A 10,465-nucleotide genomic window follows, 5' to 3' on the forward strand; every position below is an offset into this window, starting at 1 on the left:
GAATCCCTGTGACATCATCATTTGTGACATTCAGGCAGAGGCATTTCTGATGCCCCTCCCACCATTCTCTTGCTTATCATACATTAAATTCAAAGACAGTTTGTGTGTGGTAGATAGGATCAGAATCAGAAGCCAGGGACCCCATAATGAGGCTTTTTGTTAATACTATTAAATTCTTTTTAGTTCTGCTCATTAGCAAGACCCTCTGCATCAACCCTGATATTATTTGAGTAGTCCCCCCACCAGGCTTCCCCATCTTCTGAGGTCAACCAAGTCACTCCAAGTAACAGGGGTTTATTGATAGTGGTGTTATCCTTATGGTACTCTTTAGTCCAGGCCGAATCTCACTGTTCTTGCTGAGGGTACCTGAAATTAAGGATCAGAAATGGGGCTAAGCCGAAAGACCAGGAAAAGGTGAAATAAGCAAGCTGAATATAAATGGACTATTTGGTTCTTCCTGGGTTCATGTGTTTGTGACTGATCCCAATCCCTCTTGGTCCTTTTCCAAGGAGCAACATTACAACAGGTGGCTCAACCCCATTGCTCCTTCAGGAGTTTAGTTCCCCAGATCATGAGACATGACAGCTTTTACTGGTTCTGTCCAAAGTGTTTTATCTGTGAAGGTCTCACAGCCTTCCCCTTTGGCCTACAGGCCATTTTACAAAATTTATCAGTAAAAACATCCTTTTATTGTCACATGTGAGCAACCTGTGGACCATTGCAGCCCTTGTGGGTCTCCCCTGAGATTGCCACTCTGCTCCTCCCCCAATTTTGTGGCACAACTGTGACGGGGGAGCACCATGCATGAAAATGGCCATCTCCGTGTACCATCTTGCCCAAACAGCTGCTTGGCAGGGAAGATTGGGGAGGATGTTTGAGAGGCTACAGAGAGCCTTGCTATCAGTGGCTTTCATCTAAAACCAGAGGGCAGTTTATGCACGCAGAGTCTTGTTCTCTTTCCTTTATTGATATATGAACATCCCTGGGTGTGTCTGTGTGCTTGTATGCAGAGATATGACTTCTCATTGCACAGGTGAAAAGAGATGTTGAGAATGGTGAAACTCTAGGCACATGCTGTGCACTATTTCTCTGTGGGAGGAAATGAACAAAGAAGAGAGGTGTCCATTTTGTTGCTGAGACAGAACACCACAGTTTGCAATGAACATTTCATTTGGCAGCAATCCTTCCTTTCTTGGTTGGTCAGAAGAGCCACCCACAGCACAATGGCAGGGGTTGGTAGTGCCAGGTGGGGGGCCGGAGAGGCAAGGGAGAGAAGTTCACACTGCTTTGGGTTTCCAACCAGTAACATAGCACAGGGCACTTGCACCAAAACCAGCAAGAGGGATTTAAGCAGTTATCTCAGGCAAGACTCACAGCACGCACACTTCTGCCCCGGGGCCAGGGAGGGGAATCTTCTAAACATGCTGAATCAGATCCTTTCTTTTGGGACAAATGACTATTGCTTAATAACTTATCACACTATAACACACAAGTTCACAGTAGGTGACAAAGATAGTCGTTTGTGTTTGTAAGGATGACCCATTAATGCAGAGATAGGGAATGAAAGCAAAAAATCTCATAAAAGGTGAGTGTTGATGGCAGTGGAATGGAATTGTTGTGTGATGAGCAGCTGATAAGGAGGAAGAAAGAGTGGCTTGAGGCCTAAAGCAAGACCGGCTTCAGGGTTTTGAGGCCTCACACCTTAGTGAAGACACACCATTGTTTACAAACTCAGCATTTATTTCTTTTAACGGGACAATAAAGCAGAGGTGTTTTTTAAAAATAAAAAACCCAACAACATCTAAATAGAAAGAAATATACAAACATGGTTTCACAGACTTACAAATTCAGTTGCATATTAACATATAATTTATAACAAATTAAACAAAAACAAACAAAACAGCATGAATTTAATCTTGTAGACCAGGGTTCAGCAATCTTTTTCAGCAGGGGGCCAGTCCACTGTCCCTCAGACCTTGTGGGAAGCCGGAGTATATTTTGAAATGAACAAATTCCTATGCCCCACAAATAATCAAGAGATGCATTTTAAATAAAAGGGCACATTCTACTCATGTAAAAACACACTGATTCCCGGACTGTCCACGGCCGGATTTAGAAGGCGATTGGGCTGGATCCGGGTCCTGGGCCTTAGTTTGCCTACCCATGTTGTAGACTAAGTTATAGGCAAGGCTGAATAACACTAGAGTAATATACTGTACAGTAACCTATGGTGTTTAGATTGGTGAGCACAGGTAAATAAATATCAGTTTAAACTGATAATTTAGATGTACTTATTTCAATATCCATTCATTTTGTTACTGGTTAACTAAATGAATATTAAACTACCCAGAAGAAGTGACTATACACACCAGATGGTATTGACGCTGTAGGTACTGCCCTGCCGTATGCTCCATTGTTTGTATAATTAATAAAAACTTACCAAACCCTATCTAAGCTGTCTTGTTTCTTTTGCCCTCTTGCCACTTTTAATTTTTATGTCAATTTTTCTAACAATCCTTCATGCCAGACAGTGCTTTACCATTGGTCTATATTTAATAAACAGATCCTGAAGCTGAGGCTCCAATACTTTGGCCACCTCATGAGAAGAGAAGACTCCCTGGAAAAGACCCTGATGCTGGGAAAGATGGAGGGCACAAGAAGGGGACGACAGATGACAAGATGGTTGGACAGTGTTCTCGAAGCTACGAGCATGAGTTTGACCAAACTGCGGGAGGGAGTGGAAGACAGGAGTACCTGGCGTGCTCTGGTCCATGGCGTCACGAAGAGTCGGACATGACTAAAGGACTAAACAACAACATATTTAATAACAGTAAAAATTTTGGTTAAAAGTACGGCAGCTAAGGTAAAGCTTTATTGGCCAAGGGAGCCGTCATTTGTCCACAGACAGTTTTTCCGGGTCATGTGGCCAGCATGACTAAGCTGCTTCTGTCGAAACCAGAGCAGCGTACAGAAGCACCATTTACCTTCCCGCCTTGGACTTTGATGTGCTTTCGAACTGCTAGGTGGGCAGGAGCAGGGACCGAACAACAGGAGCTCACCCCATCATGGGGATTCGAACTGCCGACCTTCTTTTTTTAAAAAATAATAATAATATTTTTTTTAATTGTTAAAATAATTCAACATTAATACACATACAAACATACATTTCATACAACATACCTACATACATACAACATACCTACAACATACCTACACTCAATCCCACAGATAATTCCCATCACCATCCACCACCCCTCACCCTTTGTGTTAGACTTCCAATCTACTCACTTGCAATTTCTTTCCACTTCTATTACTTTCTTTCACACACCTTTAACCTAATTTCATACTTCTTTTTCTATTACACATTGTTATCCTTCTTATTTAGTATTCCAATATTTGAAACGAAACTTGTTTATTCTAATAGGAGTTCTGATTTTTCGATATAGTTTTGCAAGTATCTTTTAAACACCTTCCATTCCCTGTCTGCCTTCTCTTTTGAGATCCTTCCAATTTCTCCCATTGTTTTGGATATATTGTAGTACTCCAATAATTTGGCAAGCCACTCTGTCTTTGTTGGTACAGTACCACTTTTCCAATTTTTCGCAATCAATAGCCTTGCAGCTACTGTTGCGTATAAATATAAGGCCTTGTCTTCTTCCTTTAGGCTTCCGGGTACTATTCACAATAGAAAACCTTCTGGTGCTTTCCTAAATGAATATCTGAACATTTTTTTCATTTCGTTATATACTGTTTCCCAAAATTGTTTGATGTTTAAACAATTCCACCATATATGTATCATAGTACCTTTTCCAGTGTTGCATCGCCAGCAGACATCGCTACAATTTTTATTCATTTTTGCTATTCTTTCAGGTGTTAAATACCATCTGAGTTGCATTTTGAGATAATTTTCTTTCAATATATAACACATAGTGAATTTCATATCTTCCTTCCACAATTTTTCCCATTGTTCAAACATAATATTTTTCCCAATATCTTGCGCCCATTTAATCATTGATGCTTTAACCAATTCATCCTTTGTTTCCCACTCTAAGATCAAATTATACAATTTAGATATATTTTTTGATTTTTCTTGTATTAAATATTTATCAAATTTTGATATTTCTTTTTCAAATCCTAACTTTTTGTCTTTCGCTAATCTGTACTTAATTTGAATATATTGAAACCAATCACTAATATGAGCTTTAATTTCTGTATAATCCTTTAATTCCAATTCCCCGTTTTCTTCCTTTAATACCATTTTATAGGTAGCTCAGTTTTCTTTCATATTTAATTTTTTCACTGTGACAATTTCTGCTGGCGATGCCCACCAAGGAGTTTTCGGTTCTAGAAGTCTTTTATATTTCTCCCATATTTTATATATAGACTTTCTAACTATATGCCCTAGGAAGCCTTTATGCACTTTGACTTTTTCATCTATTAGATAGGCATGCCATCCAAATCTCGTCTCTACTCCCTCTAAATCCAATACACCCGAGTCATCTAATTTGATCCATTCCTTTAGCCAGGTCAGACCCACTGCATCATGATATAACTCCATGTCAGGGAGGCCAAATCCTCCTCTCTCCTTCTTATCTATCATTATTTTGTGTTTTATTCTTGGTTTTTTCCCTAACCACACGAATTTAGCCAAATCTCTTTTCCAATTATTAAAACATTTATCTCCTCCTAGTATTGGGATGTGGGACGCAGGTGGCGCTGTGGGTTAAAGCCTCAGCGCCTAGGACTTGCCGATCGAAAGGTCGGCGGTTCGAATCCCTGCGGCGGGGTGCGCTCCCGCTGCTCGGTCCCAGCGCCTGCCAACCTAGCAGTTCGAAAGCACCTCCAGGTGCAAGTAGATAAATAGGGACCGCTTACCAGCGGGAAGGTAAACGGCGTTTCCGTGTGCGGCTCTGGCTCGCCAGATGCAGCTTTGTCACGCTGGCCACGTGACCCGGAAGTGTCTCCGGACAGCGCTGGCCCCTGGCCTCTTGAGTGAGATGGGCGCACAACCCCAGAGTCTGTCAAGACTGGCCCGTACGGGCAGGGGTACCTTTACCTTTACCTTTAGTATTGGGATACTTTGAAATAAAAACATCATCCTTGGTAATATGTTCATCTTTATTACCAATATTTTCCCTAGTAAGGAAAGATTTACCGTATTTTTCGCCCTATAGGACGCACCGTCCCATAAGGCGCACCTGGGTTTTTTGGGGGGAAATAAAGGGAAAAAAAATATTCCCCCCCCAGGCGCGGGGCTGGGGCGGGGGAGGCCCGCCGGAGCTTCCCCTGACCCCAGCCCCCAAACAGGCAGCTCTCTGCAAGCCGTGGGAGCCCAGGGCTGGCTCCCCCCGCTTGCGGAGAGGTCCGTGAAGCCTGGATGCGCTGAGCACAGTGCGCCCAGGCTTCCGCATGCAGGCACCTCTCCGCAAGCGTCGGGAGCGCTCCCCCCGCTTGCGGAGAGGTCCGCGAAGCCTGGACGCGCTGAGCTCAGCTCGCCCAGGATTCCGCATGCAGGCACCTCTCCGCAAGCGGGGGGAGCGCTCCCCCCGCTTGCGGAGAGGTCCGCGAAGCCTGGAGAGCGAGAGGGGTCTGTGCGCACCGACCCCTCTCGCTCTCCAGGCTTCAGCGAAAGCCTGCATTCGCCCCATAGGACGCACACACATTTCCCCTTCATTTTTTGAGGGGGAAAAGTGCGTCCTATAGGGCGAAAAAATTCCCCCATATTTGCAAATCATTTTTTATTTCATTCCATGTTTTCCCATAATTCTCTTTACTTAAATCTATAGTGTTTGATGTTAAATTTATTCCAAGATACCTTATTTTCTTTTTAATTTCCAATCCTGTAATTTCTTGTAATTTCACTTTATCTTTTTCTTCCATATTTTTCACTAGTATTTTGGTTTTCCCATAGTTTAATTTGAATTCTGCTAATCTGCCATATTCATTTATACATTCCAATATTCTAGGTGTGCATTGTAGGGGATTTTCTGTTGTGATCATAACGTCATCTGCAAAGGCTCTTAACTTGTATCTTTTTTCACCAACTACTATTCCTCTTATTTGGCTGATCAGCAAGCCCTAGGCTCTGTGGTTTAGACCATAGCACCACCCGCATCCCAATGGCAGCTAAAGGGCAGCATATTTTCAGAGGAGTTTGTGCCAGAGTTTGGTTCAGGCTCTGACTGGGGAATGCATCTTATGCAAAACCACGAAACCCTGTGGCAATTATACAACCTCACTGAACCTGTCACAAAGATCCAGCTAATTAGCATCTGTTCATTGGAATGCCTTCATCCTGTAATATTCTATTCATGAGCATTCATCATAAAGGTACCGGTAGATGTTTCGTAGGCAAACAAAACTGAAATGCAAACTTCACCTGCCGGCGATACTTCTTTGTGACGTAGCAAATAAACAACAACAGAAAATTGCAACACAACTTTTGATAAATTGCCATTGCCATGGGGATAACGACATGGTTTCTATACCTCCCAGTTTCACTGAGCCACTATAAATGGAGGTGCAACCTTCCTCCTAATTGTGTGTCTCTGTCTTCTCTTTCCTGAAGACTTCAGGATCCCTCGCAGCACTCAGCATGAAAGCCCTTTTTCTTCTCTTCGCTCTCCTCCCACTGGTGTTCCCTGCTGATCCAGGTAAGGTGCCTCTCAGTTCCAGGGTGAGCGCAAAGCAGCAGCAGCCAAGGCAATGTCAGCCAGATGTTGCTGGACTGCAAGTCTTATCAGCTGCAGCCAACATGTCTTTGGGTCAGGGATGATGGGAGCCATCTGGAGGGACCCCACACTGGCTCTCCTTGCTGTAAAGGGTGGTAGGGAAAGAAAGAGTCTTCAAATGAGGAATGGTAGTAAAAGGTTTTGAGACGTGAAATTATCAGTTACCTGGGAGAAAAACTGAATTAACATGCTCAGCATGCTAAAAGTACGACAGAGGAAGGTCCTTATACCAAGTTGTTTCATTGGTCCTTCTGTACTCAGATCTGTACTCTTCAGCATACTTGCTTCAGAGATGCAGAGGAAAGATTTCCATGCATGCGCACCAGAGTCTTCAGTATCTGATTCTAGGTTAGCAAATCAACATTCTCATTTCTGTTTAAAACAATGTTTGGTATCTGAATGAGAACCCAATCCTTTTGAAAAGGATAGTTGTGGGTGGAATTCCTGCATTGCATGGGGTTATATTAGATGAGCCTGGCGGTCGCTTCCAACTCTACAATTCTATGATTCTATGAAAAACAAGACCAAGACTTGTGATGCAAAGACTCCCAGGCTGTGAAGCTAACATGGGAACATGCCTTTCAAATTCTGCAAAGGATACCATGAAGTGCTCTTTAAGAAATACTATCTCTGCGCCTCTTGAGGTGCTTCCTCAAAGACAAGAAACAAAGAAACTTACCATATTTTCTCTGCTGCCTTTTTTCTTTCTTTCAGAGACAAATGAATCTGATACGGTTGCTTGTCGGAAAAACTTCAACATATGTTCCACTTTGCTTTGCCCCGTCTTCTATACAGCCAACGGAACCTGTTATGATGGAAAGCAAAAATGTTGTGTACCTTGGAAGATCAAGGAGATGTTGTTGTCCCTCTGAAAAACATGAAAACGAGCAATGCCATTTCTTTGCCTAATGTAGATAAAATGCACATTGTTTTCCTTTGATTAAAGACTCAGGTTTAAACAAAAACATTTTGCTTGGATTGTGATCATTGGTCCATAAATAGTCCAAGGTCATGGGCTGAAAGTCATGACAGCATTTGACTGCTTGAAGGTTTACCCCAGCCACTGGATGGCTAGAGAGCCATACGCGAATTGCCATGAGCTCTTTGGAGAAGAACAGCTTAAACATATAACAAAACCCACAAAGGTAACAATTGCATGTATGGGCACAGAGCTATTCTGTCCCAGGCAGTGGTCTCAGCTGGAAAACCAGGCTCTAGCCAAGTAACCTCTAGCCTCTGCTGAATTTAGGGCACCAGATCATGATGTTCTGCTAGCTCCAGTTCCAAATACAAGAAGCAGAGCCCAGCCAATCACAGGTCAGGTTCCAGCAAGATAAGGCTCAGGTATGTCCAGGACATCAGATATAATAGTTGTGGAATGCCAGATCCTGTATGTTGGGAGTAAAGCAACAATGCCTGAACCGGAAAGGCAACATGTTCCTCCTCCTTACTCATTCCTTCTCTTTTAGTAACTGCTTCTTGGCAATTCCATCCAGGGTTTTACTTGCTTCCTGCTTCTTCTACTAGTTCAAGGCGCTTACAGGATGAGCTGGTGTTAACTTCTTGGCTCCATCTTGGTCACCTGTAATATGGATGCTTAGAATGGCTTAGTCTGACATGTGTAACAAACCTTAAGTTTTCTTCACCCTTTCCACCAGCAGTCTTAGTGGGTGCTTTCTGCATGCTGCTGCCATGTATTCACCCAACTCCAACAGGATACACTGGGAGATCAGGCCAGCACAGGCTGCTTGGCTGGTTCATCCTGATCAAGGCTGAAAATGACACAGAGGAAGCTACTGGTGCTCACAAACACCACATTCCACAATAAACTGTGTGTGGTGGGAATAGTGATGGTGGCTGGTGAAATATACTCAGAGTCGCAAAGTGATTTCATGCTCTTTATTCAGCTCATAGTGGTGAGGAGGAATGAATGTATGTCCCCTCAAGTATCTGCTTTATATACATTATTTACACAATGGGCTGCACATGATGGGCTAATTCTGGAATTCTACTGTAAGCCAATCAGGTTGTGGATTCACTTATATCTGGAGCATGATTGGGTGGTTCCTGCCAACCAATCATATTGCTGCATTGTTCTAGGACCAATCAGACTGCTGCATTCTGAATCCTATTGTTCTAGGACCAATCAGACTGCTGCAATTTGGATCCTATTGTTCTAGGACCAATCAGACTGCTGCAGTTTGGATCCTATTCAACTCAGTACATAACACCCCTCCCCTCTAAGTTCCAGTCCTGCCCGGGAGGTCGCATTCATAGTCCTCGAGGTACGCCGGCGGCCTACGTGTGCGTTGCGGCCTGGGGTGTTCCCTGGTCCGGGGTTCAGGTTCTGGCTCGTGTTCCAAGGATGCTGGCTGTGATGGGCCTGTTTGGTCTGGCGCAACCGGCTCGCTCAGTCGTGGTTCTGGCTCCGGTGTCCTTTCGGCCTCGCAGGTCCTCTCTGTATTTACTGATTCTGCCTCTCCTGCTGCCCCCTCCTGCTCTATGGGCCTCACTGCCCCGCTGTTCCCTTGGGACTCCTCTGACCTTTCCTCCTCCTGGTTTTCTCCCGGGAATCGTCGCCGTATCTGGTCGCAGTGGCGGCGCCAGCATTGCCCCCCATCCGTTAGCACCTCGTACGACACGGGGCCAGTGACCCTGGTGACTGTGGCAGGTACCCATGCTGGGCCTGCCCCAAAATTCTTTGCGTACACTGGGTCCTGGGCCTTGAAGGTCCGGGGGTTCCTGCCTTCCCCCACCACTACCTCATCCTGAGCTCTATCGGGGTGAAGGCGGTCCAATCTGATTGCAAGGCGCCAACCCATTAGTAGTTCAGCGGGGCTCCGGCCAGTTGTTGAGCTGGGGGTGCTGTGCTGTGCTAGGAGGAATGTGGCAAGGCGGTACTCCCAATCCCCTTGCGTCATGCGGCGAAGGGTGTCCTTGGTGGTCCGCACCATGCGTTCTGCTTGGCCATTGGTGGCAGGGTGGAATGGCGCCGAACGGATGTGGCGGATGGCGTTCTGCGCTGTGAAGGTTTGGAATTCTCCTGACGTAAATGCAGTCCCGTTGTCTGAGACGAGAGTGTCAGGGAGTCCGTGGGTTGCAAACAGCCTGCGTAGTACCCGGATGGCTGCAGATGTAGAAGTGGACGGTACCAGTGCGACTTCCAGCCATTTGGTGTAGGAGTCCACCACTATGAAGAAGGTTTTCCCCTGAAAGGGGCCAGCGAAGTCCACATGCAGGCGTGACCATGGTGCTCGGGCGGACTCCCAGGACTGGACTGGGGTCCTTGGGGGATCTGGGCGGGATTCTTGGCAGGCCTGGCAGTGTTTGACCCAGGCCTCTATCTCTCCGTCGATCCCTGGCCACCACACATAACTCCTGGCCAGGGCCTTCATTCTTACTACCCCTGGGTGTGTCTCGTGTAGGGCTGTGAGGACCCTTTTGCGGAGGGGCTGGGGAACAACAACCCTGCTTCCCCATAACAGGCACCCCTTGTGGGCCGACAGTTCATGTTTGCGGGTTGTGTAGCCAGCGAATTCTGGCCCAGGACTGCTGCTGGGCCATCCCCTCCACACCCAGTCCAGGACCCGGGAGATGACCCTATCTTTCTTGGAATGGTGTGCAACTTCTTGTGCCTGAATGGGGCGGTCAGGAAGCAGCTCCAGGCTCATAACCTCTTGTGCAGGTACTGGGTCGGGGCCTGTTTCTGGTAGTGGTAGCCTGCTGAGGGCGTC

General features: G+C 45.5%; 1 long non-coding RNA gene across 1 annotated transcript; it reads left to right on the forward strand.

Moving 5' to 3' along the window:
• Positions 1 to 6,070: 6,070 nt before the first annotated feature.
• Positions 6,071 to 7,696, forward strand: LOC310840688. The gene is made up of 2 exons (XR_014561994.1): positions 6,071 to 6,653; positions 7,446 to 7,696. It is a non-coding gene; the product is annotated as an uncharacterized lncRNA (long non-coding RNA).
• Positions 7,697 to 10,465: the final 2,769 nt, after the last annotated feature.

The sequence above is a fragment of the Podarcis gaigeae genome (assembly GCF_964106915.1).
Source record: "Podarcis gaigeae genome assembly, chromosome: 3".
Lineage (NCBI taxonomy): Eukaryota > Metazoa > Chordata > Lepidosauria > Squamata > Lacertidae > Podarcis > Podarcis gaigeae.